Below are 18,910 nucleotides of genomic sequence, written 5' to 3' on the forward strand. Positions count from 1 at the left end.
AGGGCGGCCAAAAAGGCAGCAGGTATGGGCTTCCCTGGGATGGTCATCTTCGGAGCAGAAGGAACAGTCAGTTACGGACTGTGCTGTGTCTACACTATAAATGGGGAGATTTAAACAAAGAAGGAGAGAGGAACAGCAGGGAAGTACAAAAGTAAAAAAATACCTCCCCATTCAAGGGTAAGCCCTGACTGCTCCTCATTTCTAAACTTAGTACAGTGAGTTCCAGAGGAAGCCAGATTTCAGGTTTGTAAAGAAGTAGGTGAAGAATAAAAGGAGCCAGTCCTTCATATGTTTAATCTTGTCTCCCCCCACTGGCAGTTTCTTAATTATGTGTGTTGGGCCGTGTCTTACACGATTGTGCCTGACACTGGCTGGACATATCATAGGTCATGAGGACCTGCACTCATTGGTCCATTTGTTGGTTACTAACTTCAACTCTAGGTGTCCACCAGGGGGCATCAGAACCCAGGACGAGGGCACTCCGCTCTGGGCAGCCCATGTTGATCCACGGCTTGTCAGCTCTTAGTTCATTTGGTCCTTTCTCTAGCTGCGCGGAGGGGAGAGGCCCTCGGGAGCAGCTGGCAGTGCCTTCTCCCAATGTCCTAGTAAGGTTTTGAAACTGTCTGAATTGTTTGGGGACGTGTGAGCCCAGCCTCTGAGCAGCTCCGGGAGCTCTGACTCGCTCGATATGGTGAAGGCACGATCTGTTCTTGGTCCTGGGAGGACGTGGCCTGGGTTAGTAGATAGCCCCACGCCTAAGAATTCCTTCAGAAATCCCTCCCTTCACCTCCACTGAGAGGCAACTGCTCTCTTCCTAAGAAATCTTTTGCCCTTTGTCAAATCAGATTGTTTCCTCCTCTACCAGTCCTGACCCCACACCTCACTTCCCTCCCCGCTCAGCTCAGGCTTTGTTCTAGGCACTGGGAGTGCACTATGGAACCAAGCACCTGCTGTTTCTGGTTGCATCCTGGAATCACCTGGGGAGCTTTTAAAAACCACGAAAGCTGAGCCACACCCCAGAGCTTCCAATTTAATTGTTCCGGGGTGGGGCCTGGACATCAATGTTTTTCAAAGCTTCCCATGTGATTCTTTTTTTCTTTTTGCTGAGGAAGATTCACCCTGAGCTAACATCTGTGGCCAATCTTCCTCTTTTTGTATGCGAGCCACCACCACAGCATGGTCACTCACGAGTGGTATAGGGCTGTGCCCAGGACCTGACCAAAGGGGAGCACACCAAACTTAACCACGGGGCCACTGGGGCTGGCCCCACATATGATTCTTAATGTGTAGCTTTATTGAGAATTTCTGGATCCAAGGCCTTGCTCCTCAAAGTGTAAGAGCTTGATAGAAATGCAGAATCTCAGCATCCCCTTCCCAACTTGCTGAATCACAATCTGCATTTTCAACAAGATCCCCAGGTCATTCAGTGGCACTGAAGTCGGAGAAGCACTGATCTAGTTAGTATGTTGTTTGCCTCACCCATGCTCATTTCCCCAGCCTGAATCACAGTGTCCACAACTTTCTCAAGCTGGAGCAGTGGCTTTCCGAAGTGTTTGTGACCGACAGAAAGAAACAGTTTATATCAAGTCGTAGAGTCCACATGTGTGTATATAATGCAACAAAAATGTCACAAAAACAATATCTTTACTCCCTGTAATGCACTCTCATTTATTCAGTAGTTGTTGTGAGCACCTACTGTGTTCTGGGCATTGTTCAAGGCACCGGTGCCAGTCTGTTCACAGACAAAAGTCCCTGTCATTGTGGAGTTAACATTGTGTGTGTGTGTATGAGGGGAGGGTTGTCAGAAAGTTAAAAATAAATCATGAACATGAAGAGCTTGATACAAGATGAATATAATAAAATTTCTTTTAAAAGTTACATTTCGGAGGACTTCTGGACGCTCGTTATATGCTGTTTTCTTACTCCAGGCGCCGGTGTGCAAACTTTCGCACTTCTCTGGATGTATGTTTCACTTCAATAAAAACTTCAAAAAATTACATTCCGATATTTTCTATTCTATTACTGTCCTCTTTGATGAAAAAAAAAAGCCAGTCAAAACCCACTAAATTCAGTTCACCTGCTACTGAAAGATTGTAACATTAATTTAAAAACATTGCTCTACTTTTAAAAACAAACCAGAACAAAAAAACCTCAGCCCAATCACTCACCAGCATCCACCGCTCTTGGCTGAGCACCTGCCTGCAGGTAGGAGGCAGGCTGGCTGCCCTCCCACAGGTGCCTTCCTTGTCCTCCCACTTACCCCGCAGTGGAGATTCTTAGGGATACCACCACAAGCCTCCTCAAGCAGCTTGGTCCGCCTCCGCTCCGAACTAGACCTGACAAGCCTTCTTGCTGCAGTCACTCTGCTGTGGGCAGCTCTCCTGAAGTTCCAGATCTGGGGAGAGACCGGCACAGACACGTTAGAGGGCTTATTCCCGCAACCACCTCTTGCACCTCCTGAACCTTGTGCTTGTAGACTGTGTCTCATTTCCTCATTATACTGTCAGCTCCCTGGGGGCAGAGCAGTCTCCTTAGGTCTCTCCCTGTACCGGAGTCAAGGAACAATGCAGAGAAGGGGACAGCTTCAGAGACGTCTCCCAGCATCGCCCCAGTGTGCAATGTGCTGGTGGGGACAGTCTAGGAGCTGGGACTAGGCAGGATGGGGGAAAGGAGCAGGAGGCCTCCTTTCTGTGAGCCTAAACCACCAGATAACCCTGCACTGTGGATGGAAGAGGCATGGATCTGGCTTGAGGGCAAGCAGCGGGGAGAATGGGGGGCTGGGCTCCCCTAAGAGAATCGCCGAGCCGGATGGAGCAGGATGCAGGTGCTCCGACCTTCCGCTTTGTTTGATTTGGAGCTTCATTTACTGGCAGAGAAGCTTGCTTCAAATCAGTTGTTTGCATCTGTTGACCCCAAAAATCTAGTCAGACCTGATGCTTCCCAAAATGAGAGTTTGACATTGCCTTGTGCCATAGTGGTTCAGGGCAGACTTTGGAGTCAAAAAACTGGATCTGAATCCTGGCTTCACTACTACCGGCTGTATGACCCTGAGCAAGTTACTTAAGCATGGAGAGCCTCAGTTCTATCATCTGTAGAATGGGGATGATAATACGCAGCTCACTGGGTTGTGCGGGGGGTTGGATGAGAATAAATGCCAAGTGCAGGGCCTCCATAAACCTTAGCAATTGTCATCACCGAGGTAGTGTGAGGGAGGGTGGGGAGAGGACCCCTCTCAGATTCCTTCTCCCTGATTTTCTCCCCTGAGGCTGGGCAACAAGGAGGAAGACCCTAGCTTGGCTGTGCCCAGAAATGGGGTCAGGAGTCCTGCCTACCCTAGACCCTCTCTTGGCCCAGGCAGGATGCATTCACTTCCTGCTCTGTGGCCTGGCTGTCACACACATTGTTGTCTAACGATTTAGTAGAAAGTTGCCCTGCCCACCTCACAGGGCAGGAGGCCATGATCCAAATGCACCCAGTCCAGCCCCCATGGGTCTAGAACCCATTCCCTTCTCATTGCCCTATTGTCCTCTGCCCAGGGTCCTTGAGCCCAATCCTGGACAAGGGAAGTGTAGAAAGAGCCATCCTTACATAGTTCTCTGATGTCCGATCCTTGGGAAAATTCTGCCTGGAGTTGTTTTATTATTACACTCACTTTATAGACGAGGTACAGTCAGTAACAGGGCCAACTGGCCCTAAGCCTTTGGGTTCTAAGCTCCAGGGCCCAAGGCTGCCTCCAGCTGGGCTAGGGTCTGGCTCTGCAGGCTGCACTGTCACTGCAAGGAGGAGCTCTGAATTTTCTCCTTCTTTGGGGGTGCCAGGAGGAGAGGGCCCAAGAAGGAGCAGTGCAGGAGGAAGGCCCCCTTTGTCTGGGACTCTTTCTGCCTGTGTTCCCAGCAGGAAGTGTCACGGGCCTGAGACCAGCTCTCCCTTCCTTCAAGCACCCTCCATCCTCCCAGCTTCCGTCTCCCCCACGGAAAGGATGGAGGTGGTCCAGGTTCCTAAACCTCTGGGCAGCTGCTGAGAGATTAGGATTAGAGCCCTTCTCTGCAGTCAGATATTCACCAGATTGTGACCTTGGAAACTTTCCAATCCAACCTCTTCATATTAGAAGCGAAGCAACTGAGGCCAGATGGAAGTGAGTTTTTACACTGCTGCACGCGAGTCAGCAGCAGCTGAACTGTTGGTCAGAATTGGAGACTCCTATTTCAGTACTCCTCCCTTGGGTCGGGTGACTACACCGTCTCAGTGTGAACGCCCTGCCTTCTGCTTCACCTCTTCTCCCTTTGGCAGCACAGGAAGGCTCAAGGAGGGCCTGAGGTGGGGAGGTGGGGATGGAATGAAGAAGTGGGAGCGGTAGAGGGACTCAAGAGAGAGGGGGAGGAGTAAGCGAGACCTTGCCCTTTAAGAGGGCGGGCCGGCCCCGCCGGGCCCCACCCCCCCGGGCGGCGCAGGCGCAGGGGGGCTCCAGGAACTCCGGCGGGAGGGCGGGCGCTCCTGGCTCCCGGGCCGGCGCGCGGGGCCGCAGCACCTGCGGGGGCCGGCGCGGTGCGCGGCGCCCGGCGGGCGGACGTCGACGCCCGGAGGCGAGGGCGGAGAGTCGGGCCCGGGACGTGGGGGGCGGCGGCGGAGCCGGGGGGCGCGCCACCCCGCGGCCCCCTCCCCCGGGGGACGGGGCGGAAGGAGCCGGGCGGGGGGCGGTGTGAGCGGGCGCCGAGGGCAGCACCATCTGGAGGGGCGGGACCGCGCGGCCTCTGGGGGGCAAGCGAGTGCGCTGGGCGGTACAGGCGGAGGGCCGGCGGCCCGAAGCGCAAGAGGAGCGCGGCGGGCTCAGCCCCGCGCTGCCGGAGCAGCAGCCGCAGCGGGTCGGGGTTCTCAGCTGGGGCCCGCAGCAGCTCCGCGGGCTGAAGCTCGGCGTGGAGGAGCAGGGGGGCGTGGGTCCGGCAGTGCAGGAGGAGGGAGGCGTGGGCTCGGGGGTGCAGGAGCGGGGCGGCCGCGGCCACGAGCCCAGCCTGGGGGTGGTGTGGGGGCCGCCGGACCGCGCGGACTGGAGGCGCTCGCCGCTGTGGACGGGCTCCGCGGGCTGGCCTGTGGTGCAGGAGGAGGGGCTGGGGCCCCGCAAGCAGCACCAGGAGAAGGGGGGAGGCAGCCCCGCAGTGCAGGAGTGGGGGGAGGCCCGCGCCGGGGTGCAGGAGCGGGGGGAGGGGAGCCCACGCAGGCTGCTGCAGCAGCCCGAGCAGCCGTCCGAGTTCGGGGATCGCTCCTGGGAGCGCGGGGAGGGGCTCGAAAGTTCCGGGGAGCAGGGGGCGCAGTACTGGCAAAGCTGCGTGCACCTCCGACGGGAGGCGGTGGTCCTGGGAGCGGCCCCTGCACGCCGCGGGAGACTGGAGCTGGTGGGGAGGGCCCGGCCTGTGGGGCCCCGGGGGCCTGAGGGGGAAGGGCGCCCCGGGGTGCAGGAAGCAAATTGGCTGCCCGGGGTGCAGGAAGGACAGGTGGTGCGGGCTGTCCAGGAAACATACCTGGACGAGAAGGGGTCTCAGGAGGGAGGGGGGCCCCCTGAGGGGCACAGGATCCGGAGGCGAAGGCGGCGGAGGAGGTGGTAACCCACAGACCGGCAGCCCAGCGCCAGGTCGCTCCACGGCCGTGGGGAGCACAGGATGTAGGGGTTTGGGGAGTGGGGAGCAGAAGAGCGCTGTGAACCTGGGAGCGTGGGAAGCCCCAGAGCAAGGTGTGTCCTGCTGGATCCTCTTCTGCCACCTCAGCCTGGACATCCTCGAAGCTGTGTCTACAGGAAGGCAGCAGGTAAGGAAGCCCAGCTCTCTTCTCAGCTGGAATTGGTGCGTTTGGAAGAAGGGGCTGCAGTTACCTCAGGAGGGGGTGGTCTCGCTCCGCACTGCCCTTGTTCACTCCCCGGTGTTTAAAACTGGGCAGGGAGGAAGCCGTGCAGTTTTCAACAGCGGGGCAGGACCCTTCCCCCTAGTACTGTGGATGCCAAGTGGAGTGATGGGGCATTTCCTTAGAGTCTAGACTGGAGGTGAGACTGTCTGGGCAGCTGCCAGGCTTGGGCAGAAGGGAGAGGTAGCCCCAGGCTGTGGTTGCAGAGGAGGTAGCCGCCCCTCCCCCGCCTGCCCCTGGAGATAGGGTGCCTCCGTGCCATAGCTGGGATGGTGCAATCAGAGCAAGTTGTCTCAGGTTCTCAAAACACATTCCAGAAAAGCGAAGGGGTAGCACCGCATTAACAGCACCTTATCTCGTAACCCTTTTGGCCACATGAGCTGAGATGTCAGTGTGGCAGCCAGAGACTTGGGCACGAGCCTGACGTGCTCCCGCCACACCTTCTTGTCATAGCTGATTAACACCGTGGGCCCAGAGCCAAGGATGCATAGTGGGCAGAAGGGCGGAGAGCTACCCGTAAGGGCTCTGTCTCCTGTGGGCTTTCAGAACCCCAACCTGAAAGAGGTTGGGGGGGTGGGGTATCTGCACTGCTGGACTCTGGGCATCCTCTGTGGCGCAGACCTCAGCCCCACCCCGTAGAGGTGGACTGATGGGCAGTCATGGCATCATGGGTTCTGTACCAGCCAGGGCCAGCTCCAAGCCTAGCCGAGAGGTGGGGCTTACAGGGACGGGAGCTGGATTTGGCTTCCTGCTGACTCCCTCATAGCCTGGGTGCCAGGCCTGCTCGTTCCTGGCTCAGAGTGGCTTGGTTGGCCAGCCTGTGGGCCTCATCCTCCTAGGGCTGTTCACCTCTTACCTGGCACTGTCCCGGTTCTTGCTTCCTAGCTCTTGGGTGGGGTGGGTGCAGAGTTGCTGCCTGCCTCAGGGTCTTAGCTGGGACCCATCTCTGCCCCAGCCCAAGCTGTGGCCCTGAGTCACATGGCCCCAGACCACTGTCCGAACCAGACTGGGTGGAGATAGTCCTCTCGTGTTGGGACAGGGGGAGTGGTGGTGGCAGCCGCTGGGACTGTGCTGGAGGAGCCGGTTAGCCTGCTCCTCATGCAAACCCAAACCTGACTGTCAGCTTCATCCCACGCCTGCCTGTCACACTGCCACTCCAAACACTCATGCACCAGAAGTTCAGCTGCTGTGTCCACGGTGCCTGGCTCTTCTGGGATGGCCAGACTGGTTCTGGCTCTCTGACTTCAATGGAGAGAATTGTCTGTTCTTAACACATAAACACAAGCACTCATCCTCACTCTATTTCAGGTTGACTTTTTTGAATTTGTGGTAAATGAAGAGGAGAAGGACTTTGACAGATCTAGGTTTAGACTGGCTGACTAGCTGTGTGACCTGGGGCAAGATCAAGTCTCTGGGTTTCAGTTCCTCATCTGTGCAGGGGGCCATGGGTTTCCCTACAGTGTCCTGAATCTAGAGGGCTCAGACCCTTCTTTACCAGTCTGGTGCCCACCTTCCCAGGAACCCTGGCTGGCAGATGTTGGGGAGGAGGGCTCAGTGCTTCCAGACCTTTTCTTCTGGCCCCTAAGCCCATGACTACCCCCCTGGCCTGTACTTTATTCTGGAAAATGAAGTGCTTTTTTGTTTTTGTTTTTGCTAAGGAAGATTCACCCTTAGCTAACAGCTGTTGCCAATCTACCTCTTTTTTTGTATGTGAGCTTCCACGACAGCAACCACAGCATGGCCACTGACAGACGAGTGGTGTAGGTCTGTGCCCAGACACTGAACCCGGGCTGCCAAAGCAGAGCACACCAAGCTTAACCACTAGGCCACCAGGGCTGTCCCTGGTTTTTGTTCTTGATAGCAGCTTTATTGAGGTATAATGACATATGGTAAAGGAAACATATTTAAAACATAATTTAGTAAGTTTTGACATATGTAAGACTACCACCACAATTAAGATAATGAGTATACCTATTATTCCCAAGCCCCCCGAGTTTTTCGTGCCCCCTTGTAATCCCTCCATTCCATCCCTCCTTTACCATCTCCCTTCCCCAGTTTACAGACTGTCTGCTTTCTGTCATTATACATCAGTTTGCATTTCCCAGGATTTTATGTAAATAGAATCATACAGCATGTACTCCTTTTTTGCCTGGCTTTTTCACTCAGTATAATTATTTTGAGCTTCATCCATGTTGTTGTATGTGTCTATGGCTCACTCCTTTTTATTGCTGGGTAGTTGTGTGTATGTTCTATGTATATTACCACAGTCTGTTTATCCATTCACCTGTTGGTGGGTTGTTCTCGGTTTTCGGTTATTACAAGTAAAACTACTGTGAACATTTGTGTAAGTCTGTGCATGGACATATGATTTCTCTTAGATTTCTAAATCCTTAGGACTGGAATGGCTCGATCATATGGTAGGTGTCCATTTAACTTTAAAGAAACTGCAAGACTGTTTTTCAAAGTGCTGGTACCATTTTGCATACCCACCAGCTGTGCATGAAAGTTCTAGTTCATTCACTTCTTTGTCAGCACTTGCTATGATCAATCTCTTTAATTTTGGACATTCTAATAGGTCTATAGTGGTATCTCGTGGTCACAATTTGCATTTTCCTAATGACTAATGTTGTTAAGCATCTTTTCATGTGCTTTTTTGCCATCTGTGTATCTTTGGTGATGTGTCTGTTCAAATTGTTTACCCATTTTCTAATTGTGTGGGGTTTTTTTCATATTGAATTTTGAGAGTTCTTCGTATATTCTGGATACAAGCTCTTTGTTGGATATGTGATTTGCAAATATTTTCTTCCAGTCTCTGGCTTGCATTTTAACTCTCTTAACAGTGTGGTTTTTTTGTTTTTTGGGGTTTTTTTTTTTTTTGCTGCGAAAGATTCAGTCTGAGTAACATCTGTTGCCAATCTTCCTCTCTTTTTTTTTCATCCCCAAAGCCCCAGTACATAGTTGTATATTCTAGTTGTAGGTCCTTCTAGGTCTGCTGTGTGAGGTGCCGCCACAGCATGGCTTCTGACAGACGAGTAGTGTGGTTCTGCACCTGGGAACCGAACCCAAGCCTACAAAACGGAGTGCAGTGAACTTTATCCGCTAGGCCATCAGGGCTGGCTCCCTTAAGTGTCTTTTGAAGAGCCAAAGTTTTAAATTTTAATGAGCTACAGTTTACCACCTTGTTCTTTATTGGATTGTGCTTTTGGTGTCATGTCTAAGAAATCTTTGCCTAACCCAAAGCACAGTGGTTTTCTCCCAGAAGTTTTCTAGTTATGGGTTTTACATTTAGGTCTATGATCCATTTTGGGTTAATTCTTAGATATGGTACAATGTATGAATTAAAGTTCAGGTTTTTGCAGGTGGAGATCCAGTTGTTCCAGCACCGTTTGTTGAAAAGTCTTGTCTCTCCATGGAATTGCCTTTGCACTTTTGTTGAAAATCAGTTGTCTGTATATATGTAGATCTAATTCTGGACTCTCTTTTGTTCTGTTGATCTATCTGTCTATCTTTAGCCCAGTACCACACTATTGATCACTGTAGATTTATAGTAACTCTTGAAATCAAGGTAACGTCTTGAACTTTGGTCTTCCTTTTCAAAATTGCCTTATTTATTCTAGGTTCTTCGCATTTCCGTATGCATTTTAGAATCAATTTATCAATTTCTACCAAAAAGCCTGCTGGGATTTTGATTGAGATTGCATTGAATCTATAGATCACTATGGGGAGAGGCCGGCCCCGTGGCCGAGTGGTTAAGTTTGTGCGCTCTGCTTTGATGGCCTGGTGTTTCGCCGGTTTGGATCCTGGGTGCAGACCTGGCACTGGTCATCAAGCCATGCTAAGGCAGCATCCCGCATGCCCCAACTAGAAGGACTCACAACTAAAATATACAGCCATGTGCTGGGAGGGCTTTGGGGAGAGGAAGGAAAAATTTTTTTTAAAAATATGGGGAGAATTGACATCTTAGCAGTATTGAACCTTCTGACCCATGAACAACATATGTCTCTGTATTTATTTAGATTTTTAAGAATTTCACCAATGTTTTGTAGTTTCAGTGTACAGATCTTTCTCATCTTTTGTCAGATATATCCTTAAGTATTGCATTTTTTTTTTAGCTGAGGAAGACTAGCCCTGAGCTAACATCTGTTGCCAATCTTCCTCTTTTTTTTTTTTTTTTTGCTTAAGAAAGATTAGCCCTAAGCTAACATCTGTACAGTCTTCCTCCACTTTATTTGTGGGTCACTGCCACAGCATGGCCAACAAAGTAGGGTTAGGTTTGCGCCTGGGATCCAAACATGCAAACCTGGGCCACCAAAGCAAACCGCGCTGAACCCAACCACTACACCACAGGGCCGGCCCCATGCATTACATATTTTTTGATGCTATTTTAAGTGGTATTTTTTAATAGTATTTGGGTTTTTAGTTTTAAAAAATTCATTTATCTTAATTGTGAAATATACATAACGTAAAACTTACTATTTTAACCATTTTTGAGTGTATAGTTCAGTAGCGTAGTTTCATTCACATTGTTGTGCAACCATCACCACCATCCATCTCCAGAACTTTTTTCTTCTTGCAAAACTGAAACTCCGTACCTATTAAACGATAGCTCTCCAGTCCTCCGTCCTCCCAGCCCTTGGCAACCACATTCTACTTTTTGTCTCTGAAATTCACTACTCTAAATACTTTATAGGATTGGACTCATACAGTATTTGTCCTTTTGTGACTGGCTTTTTTCACTTACCCTAGTGTGCTCAAGGTTTGTCTGTGTTGTAGCGTGTATCAGAATATACTTCTTTTTCAAAGCTGAATGATAATCTATTGTATGAACATACCGCATTTGTTTCCCTATTCATCCATTGACGGTTGCTTCTACTTTTTGGCTATTGTCAGTAATGCTGCTATAAGATGGTATTGTTTTTGGATTTCGGTTTCCAATTGTTTGTTGTTAGTATATATAAATGCAATTGATTTTTCTCTGTTGGCCTTGAACCTTGCCACCTTACTGAACTGACTTACTCTAGTAGTTTTTTCGTAGCTTCCATTGGATTATATACATAGACTGTCATGGCATCTGCTAATAAAGACAGTTTTACTTCCTTTTTGACCTTTATGCCTGTATTTCTTGCCTGGTTGTACTGTCTATATTCTCTGGTATAATGTTGAATAGAAGAAGATTGGATACCCTATAGCTGATCTCCAGGGGAAAGCATTCAGTCTTTTACCATTATGCATCATATTAGCTGTAGGTTTTTCATATACAATCTTTATCAGGTTGAAGAAGCTCCCTGCTGTCCCTATTTTGCTGAGATTTTTAATAGGAATGGATGTTGGATTTCCTCAAATGCTGCTTATGTGTTTATTAAAATGATCATAGTATTTTCTTTTTTAGTTTGCTAACATGTTGAATTACATTGATTGATTTTCAAATGTTACACCAACCTTGCATTCCTGGGACAAACTCCACTTGGTCATGATGTATTATTTGTTATATATATTGTTGGATTCTATTTGCTGAAGAATTTAAGAGTTTTTTCATCTGTGAGGATAGTTTTCTCTTCTTGTGGTGTCTACAGGATTCATAATATTCGTGTTTAACCTATCATAGTCTGCCTTCAAGTGATACTAGTATAAGAACCTTAAAATAGTATATTTTCATTTCTCTCCTCCCTTTGTGCTATTATTGTCAAAAATTATACTTGTACATATTATAAACCACATACCGCATTGGTATTATTTTTGTTTAAACAGTCAATTTACCTTCCAAAGTAATTTAAACAATAATAAGAATATCTTAATTATTTACCCCTGTAGTTACCATCTCCAGTGCTGTTAATTTCTTTGCACAGATCCGTATTTCTGTATGGTGTTACTTTCCTTCTATCTGAAGGACTTCCTTTAATATTTATTGTAGCACAGGTCTGCTGGTGATGAATTCTTTCGGCTTTTGTATCTTTAAAAAGTTTATTTACAGGGGCCGCCCCGTGGCTGAGTGGTTAAGTTCGCGCGCTCCGCTTTGGCGGCACAGGGTTTCGCTGGTTCGGATCCTGGGCGCCGACATGGCACCACTCATCAGGCCATGTTAAGGCGGCGTCCCACATGCTGCAACTACAAGGACCCACAACTAAAAGTATACAACTATCTATTGGGGGGATTTGGGGAGAAAAAGCAACCAAAAAAAAAAAAAAGATTGACAAGTTGTTAGCTCTGGGGCCAATCTTAAGGAAAAGTTTATTTACAAATAAAATTACTTGTTATTAAAACCAAATTTAGCCTTTATTTTTAAAAGATAATTCCAATAGAATTCTAGGTCAGTAGTTTTCTTCCCTCAGAACTTTAATGATGTTGTGCCACTGTTTCCTCATTTCTGTTGTTTCTGTGGGAAATCTGTTGTCATCTTTATCTTTTCTTTTTTAGAGATTGACACCTGAGCTGTTATCCTGTTGCCAGTCTTCGTTTTTTCTTTCTTTCTTTCTTTCTTTCTTCTTCTTATTCTCCCCAAAGCCCCCCAGTACATAGTTGTATATTCTGGTTGTAGGTTCTTCTGGTTGTGTTATGTGGGATGCTGCCTCAGCATGGCCTGATGAGTGGTGCCATGTCCGTACCTGGGATCTGAACCAGCAAAACCCTGGGCCGCTGAAACGGAGTGCACGAACCCAACCTCTTGGCCACGGGGCTGGCCCCTCATCTTTATCTTTATTCCTCTGTGTGTAATGTCTCCCTTACCATCCCTAGCTACTTTTTGAGATTTTCTCTTTATCACTTATTTTCAGCAATTTGATTACGATGTGCATTGGTGTAGTTTTATTCACGTGTCTTATGCTTGGAATTCATTGAACTTTTGGAATCTGTGAGCATATTTCAGCCATTATTTCTTCAAATGTTTTTTCTGTTCCGACTCTCTCTCTCTATTCCTCGGGTGATCTGTATGTGCATTGAAGTTTGAGAAACACTATCTTTTGTCCATTCAATAGATATTTAGAAGCACCTGCTGTGGGCCAGATTTTGCTGGATGGGGTGGGGTGAATTTTTTAGGTCTTCTGTCATATTTGTAATTTTTTTGTTCCCCCAATTAAAAGAAAATAATATCCTGTTCTTATTTTGTGGATTCAACATCTTGTCTCTCAAGGATCTCAATGAGTGGTTTCTGTCTGAAATCTCCTCCCTGCGTGGTCTCTTTCCTCTCGGTTGCTTTTTTCTGCATGTTTTGCTCTCTCTTCCATGTCACAGGCTTTCCTTGGGGTCTGGTAACCTTCTGTGGTTTGCTCTTGACTGAGGATGGGGGCTACAGTGCTGGCTGGCCCCTTTGATGGAGCTTCTTTGTATCATGACCTGGATGGACCATTTTTTGGAAACTCCCAATGTTGGTGTCTGTATATCTTTCCTGGCCTGGTCAGAGGCCCCAGAAAAGACACTCTTGTCTCCTGCCTGGAGCTGGAGGCCTGGCTCCATGTTCCTGGAGCAAGTAGAGAAGGGGGCTGGGGTCTCAACATCTGTGGGTGCTTTCCCTTCTTTTTTTAATTTTTAAAAAGAATTTTTTTAAAGATTTTGTTTTTCCTTTTTCTCCCCAAAGCCCCCCGATACGTAGTTGTATATTTTTAGTTGTGGGTCCTTCTAGTTGTGGTATGTGGGACGTCGCCTCAGCATGGCTTGATGAGCGGTGTCACATCTGCGCCCAGGATCCGAACTGGCGAAACCCTGGGCCGCCAAAGTGGAGTACACGAACTTAACCACTCAGCCACGGGGCCGGCCCCTGCTTTCCCTTCTTGTTTGGGGCCTGGCACCCCCGTTCTCAACCATGCCGGCTTTGCCAGTCCAGAGACCTTCCGTTTATCCTTTCTAGGGAAATCCCTGGCCTTTGCAGGGTGGCAGAGGGGCAGTCACCCAGTGGGTTTGTCCTGGGGAGGGAGTCCAGGGGGTCTTACTGCTGCTTAAAGAGCTTCTAACTAATCCACTGTATTTTTAGCCCTTCCCTCTGTCGCCTCTTCTTCTCCTAGAGGTTTCTGGCGCTGCCGGTTCTTAGGCTTTTCAGGATTCTGTGGGGTGAGTCAGGTGCCTCTCCCCTTGGGATGTGTGATTTTGTCAGCTCTGCTGTCACTTGTCACTGGCCCATGTCCTTTCTAGCTTCCAGTTTTGCTGTGGTCGTCTCCTTACTTAGGGACTTCTGCCATTCAAAACATTTCTCTTTTATAAATTGTAGTTTTGGTGGGGCTTGGGGAAGGAGTAAAATTATGTTCACGTGTGCAATTTACTGTCTTTTCCTGGAACCTCTGTTCCTTCTCAAGCTTCCTCACAGAATCCATGAATTCATCCAGTATTCAGTAGATATTTAACATGTAAGACTCCAGCTCTACCCTAATGGCCCACATCCTTGAGCTAAGCAATTTAGTGTACAGTTGTATGTGGACTGAATCCTGGCTTCATTTCTTACTCTCTGGGTGACCCTGGTCACGTCTCCAGAGCCTCAGTTTCCTCATCTGCAAAACGGGATAATGTAAGGTAATAAGCGGGGTTTTTTAATCAGTCAGTGAAATAAAGCTTTTAGTAAAGAACCTGCACATAGTGTCTTCTTGGGGATCCAGACCGTGACTTCTCCTTCCTCTTTCCCCCAAACCCTAGCACAGGGTAAGCGCGTGGTAGGTACATGGTGAGTGACTGAAGACAGGGCGGGGTGCGAGATTTGGCCTGGTCCCTCCCTTCAGCAGCTGTACCTCCTGGGAGCCCCTGAGCCAAGGGCCTCAGCTGGACGTGAGACACTGAGTTCCTCTCTCTGCTGGTCCCCTATGTGCTGTGTCTCCTAATGAGGCAGGGGCTCCGTGCCCCTGACCTTTACTAGGTCCTGACCTTGGCAGGGCTGCCCCTCCATGGCCAGATCAGAATCACCATCATTCTGAATTGTTGATCTCCACCAGCTCCTGGGGATTCATTCCCTGTGACAGCTTTTTTTTTTTTTTTTTAAAGATTTTATTGTTTTTCCTTTTTCTCCCCAAAGCCCCCCAGTACATAGTTGTACATTCTTCGTTGTGGGTCCTTCTAGTTGTGCCATGTGGGACGCTGCCTCAGCATGGTTTGATGAGCAGTGCCATGTCTGCGCCCAGGATTCGAACCAGCGAAACACTGGGCCGCCTGCAGCGGAGCGCGCGGACTTAACCACTCGGCCACGGGTCCAGCCCCTCCCTGTGACAGCTTTTTAAGTGCTTTAGACCAGGGCGAGGGGAACTTCCTTCCCCTTTCAGGGTCTCAGTTTCTTTATTGGTAAAATGGCTGGGCAAGATACAGTGGGATTTAAGGTATCTTGAGTATCTTGAAGGCCCTGACATTTCTCTCACTTCCAGGTGCCCTGGGCCTTCCTCTCCTGGGCCCTGCAGCCTGCCCTGCACTGGATGTTCCCAGCTCCTGGGTATTCTGGTATGGATGTGGTCCCAAGGGGATGAGCAGTCTGTCTGGCAGAGTAAATGCTGTCCAATTCACAGCTCTGACTTCTTTCCCACTCCACCTCCAGGGCCCAACAATAGGCCCCTTCAGATGTAGGCTTTTGCTGAGGGGGTGGGATGGGCTGAGGCCTGAGCCAGCAGGCAGGGTGACCAGCTGGGCCGTCTCTGCCCAGCCCTGGAAGAGCTTCGGGAGTGTGTGGCTGCTGGGAGCTGGACTGCATCCTTCTTCCCTTCTGGGAGTCACTGCTGGGCCTCGGTGCCGTGGTGATGCCTGGGCCAGAGGGCTGGTGAGAGGCAGCTCTCTGGAGTGCCCTGCGTTCCAGCCCTGGCACCCAGGCATGCCTGGTGTGCATGTGCACAGGACCCAGACAGCTGCAGGAATTTGTCCTGTTACACACAAGTGGCGTTTGTGTGCAGGAGAGGGATGCTCCAGGAATGTGGTAGGGCTCTCGGTGTCCTTTCTCTGGGTGTCAGGGGTGGCACGCCAGTCTTTAGCGTGGAGCTTGAAACAACTACAAAATACTTTCAATACCAAGTTGGTACATGGGGAGGTATTGAGTTCAGTGCGGGTCTGTGTTGTGCTGTTTAGTCAGATCTGTTCCTTTCCTCTCGGAAAGTTACACCTCTTTCTCCATGGGAGTTGAAGGAGATGAGATGTAGGAGGGACCCTGTGTGTGGGACAGGGTATGTCTGCCTCTGCTTCTGCGCCCTGCCTTTCCACCCTGCCACTCCCCCGTCCCCTTCTCTCTTGGCAAGGCTGGGATGTCTCACAAACCAGACCTCCTTTGCATCAGCCCTGTGCTATCCTGTACTCCAGCTCTCCCTGCAGAGTCTGACAAGAGGGCGGCCTTCGTGGGGAAGGCCGATTCAAGGCTCTCCCTCTGCCTGAGGGACTGGTCGTGTTGTCCCTGGGGCTGAAACGGCTTTGTGGGAACAAAGTAGCTTAGTGGGTCTGGAGACAGGAGTGGCATAATAAGATCGGCAACCCCTCTTCTCATTATGTGCTTTCTTTTCTGGGTTAGAAATACTGGGGTGGGGAGCAAAGCCAGGCTTATTCCTGGTATCCCCTGGAAGTATGATGGCAAACTCTCTTGACCAGGTGCCTGCAAAGTGACAGATATAAACAGATGGTTAGTTACTTTACAATGTGCAAACCACAATAGAGGTGTCTGCATAGGGCTCCCTCAATAGGATTATGTATTAATACAGAGTGTTGCCAGAATAAAGACCATTTAAGGATCAGAGCATGATGGATAATTAAAAAAATTTTAATTCTTTTGGCTATTTTCCGCATGTACTATGTTTATACCGCTCTTGTTTTCAAACATTATTTTAATAAAATAACATGGGAAACATGGTAAAAATAACCATATGGGGGTAGGAAATGGGAATTTACAGAGGAGATGACATTTGATTTGGGTTTTGAGAGGTGTGTAGTACATCATGTAGACCAAGAAAAGGGGTATAACAAAGAGAATAGCTCAGAGACATTAAAATTAAAGAAGAGGGTGTGTTTAGGAAAAAGCAAGTATTTGACTTGGTTGGAACATGGAGACATTTGAAGGAAATGATAGGAGGTGGAGGTGGACAAAGAAGCAAGGAGTGGATCCTGAAAGCCTTTGTATTTGGCTCAGTGAGGAGTTCGGAAGGATGTAAGCAGGGAAGGACTTCAGGTCTGTGTTCGGATGACAAGAATAGCAGTAGGCAGCCATGTGCCAGGTGCTCTCCTAACTACTCGTGACCTCACTGAATCTGCCCTCTAGAAAGGTACTATTTGTGCCCATTTTACAGATGAGGCAGTTGAGGCTTAGAGGTTAAGTCATTTGCCCAAAGGTGCCCAACTAGAAAGTGACAGAGCCAAGATTTCAGCCAAGGTGTGTTTGACTCTTGATCCCAATGGTATTGATGGAAGGAATAACGAGGCAGAAACAACAAGATTTTGTGGCCTGCCCAGTGGGGAAAGTAAGGGATTATAGTTGGGGGGTCAGGGGTGAGGTTTCTAGCCTGGGGGCTGGTGTTGGCTTGTGATTTTTTCAGTCAGGAAACAGGAGCATGCATGAGCTGAGTTTAAGGGGGTGATGATGAGCTCAGTTTGGACATGTGGAATTTGTGGTACCTGTGCATCCTCCTGGTGGAGCTGTCCTGTAAATGTCTGGAAATGTGGGTCGAGAGCTTCAGGAGCTTCGGAATGGAGACAGACAGCACCTGGTGGTAATTGGAGCCCTGGGAGGAGAGGAGGTGACCCCCAGGGAGTGGAGCATCCACTGAGAAGAGAAGGAAGGGTGAGTTCAAAAGTCTTGGGAAGTACCAGTATTGAAAGAGAAGAGTGAATGACTTGAGGGCTGGACTTGGGGCCAGTGGGCCTTGCACCACTGGCAAATACACCTCAGCCTTGCCTGTCCTCAGGACCTCAGCTGCCAAGCTCCCCTGAGAGGGGGTGGGCCCCTGTGTCCTGGAGATGGAGAGGGTGTGGACAGCCATGGTGTGGGTCTGAATCACCCCCTTCTCTCCCTTGGCCCCTGGCCAGCCTCCTCCCCAGACCAGTGTGATGTCAGACCTAGGCTGACCCGAAGGTGTGGGGTTGTCTGGTGCAATTCCCTCTGGGATGAGGTCCCGAAGGGAACCAGCCTGGCCTTGGTCCAGAAGCTTGGGCCCTGTGCACACAGACGGGTGAGTTGAGGCTGACCGGGCTTGGTGGGGCTGGCATGTGGAAGCAAGATAATCCTCTGGCTGAGAGAGGAGCTCTAAGCCCCCTCACTCCTCCCCAGTATGTTGTTTTCCCTCCAGGGCTTGGAGAAGAGGGAGGGCAGAGGCAGAAGACGGCTGGCTTGGAGGTAGGGTTGGCATATATTCCCGAAAATACGGTAGATTGTTTTGGAAAAATCCTCTTGGCCGGAAATTACATGTCACGTCTGCTCCTCAGTGTGGATTTGTCACTTCACTGATGCTGTTGGAGAGGCTGGGGGAGGGGAGTGGACAGCAGAGGCAGCCTGGTTCCTGGCCGCTCCTGGCTCCCTGTAGAGATAGGGGGCAAGTTGTGGACCAGAGGGCTGTACATGTGGGGCAGATTGCTCAAATCCTAGAGGCAGTTTGGATCCTGTGGATATCTTGTAACCTGATGGCATAGGAGGCAGGGGACTGTCTGGGGGAGGAGGTAGAGAGAAAGTAAGAAGGAGGAATGGTTTGGATCAGACCCTTCCTCCAACCAGGGGAAGAAGAGATGGGCCTGACATATTCAGCCTCTCCTTTTCCACAGCCTCCTGACTTTGGGTTCTTGCAGCTGCTCCCAAAAGGGGTTTCTGCCAAAGCTGCAGTGAGATGCAGAGGAGGTGCTGCGTAGAATAGGCCGCCTGCCACCCCAGCATGCTTCAAGGTGGAGAAGGAGCTTGTGAGGAGAGTGAGCCTTATGGGAGCTCCCCTAGAGCCCTCCTGGGGTCTCTTTCCTCACTTTGGAGCTTGAATGTGTGTGTGTGAGGGGGTGGTCTCAGCATCCTCCTCCTCCTCTGCCCCAACCCGAAAGGGGTGAAGGTGCTCCCAGCTGAGCCGTAAATACCTGGTACTAAGGAGTCAGTGGATGCTTCAGATGC

The 18,910-nt window shown here is 49.9% G+C and overlaps 1 protein-coding gene across 14 annotated transcripts in view; it reads left to right on the forward strand.

The window, feature by feature from the left end:
• The first annotated feature begins 5,198 nt into the window (after window positions 1-5,198).
• The window catches only part of TNK2 (tyrosine kinase non receptor 2), a 40,578-nt gene continuing 26,866 nt past the window's right edge, over window positions 5,199-18,910 (forward strand). For 4 of the 14 annotated variants that reach the window (XM_070243538.1, XM_070243545.1, XM_070243547.1 and 1 more), the window contains exon 1: window positions 5,208-5,799. The gene's annotated coding sequence lies outside the window, so the exon portion shown is untranslated. Of the gene's footprint in view, window positions 5,800-18,910 lie in introns of all 14 variants that reach the window. The other 10 variants (XR_011429186.1, XM_070243541.1, XR_011429187.1 and 7 more) reach the window with 7 other exon arrangements.

The sequence above is a fragment of the Equus caballus genome, chromosome 19 (assembly GCF_041296265.1).
Source record: "Equus caballus isolate H_3958 breed thoroughbred chromosome 19, TB-T2T, whole genome shotgun sequence".
In the NCBI taxonomy this organism is placed as follows: Eukaryota; Metazoa; Chordata; class Mammalia; order Perissodactyla; family Equidae; genus Equus; species Equus caballus.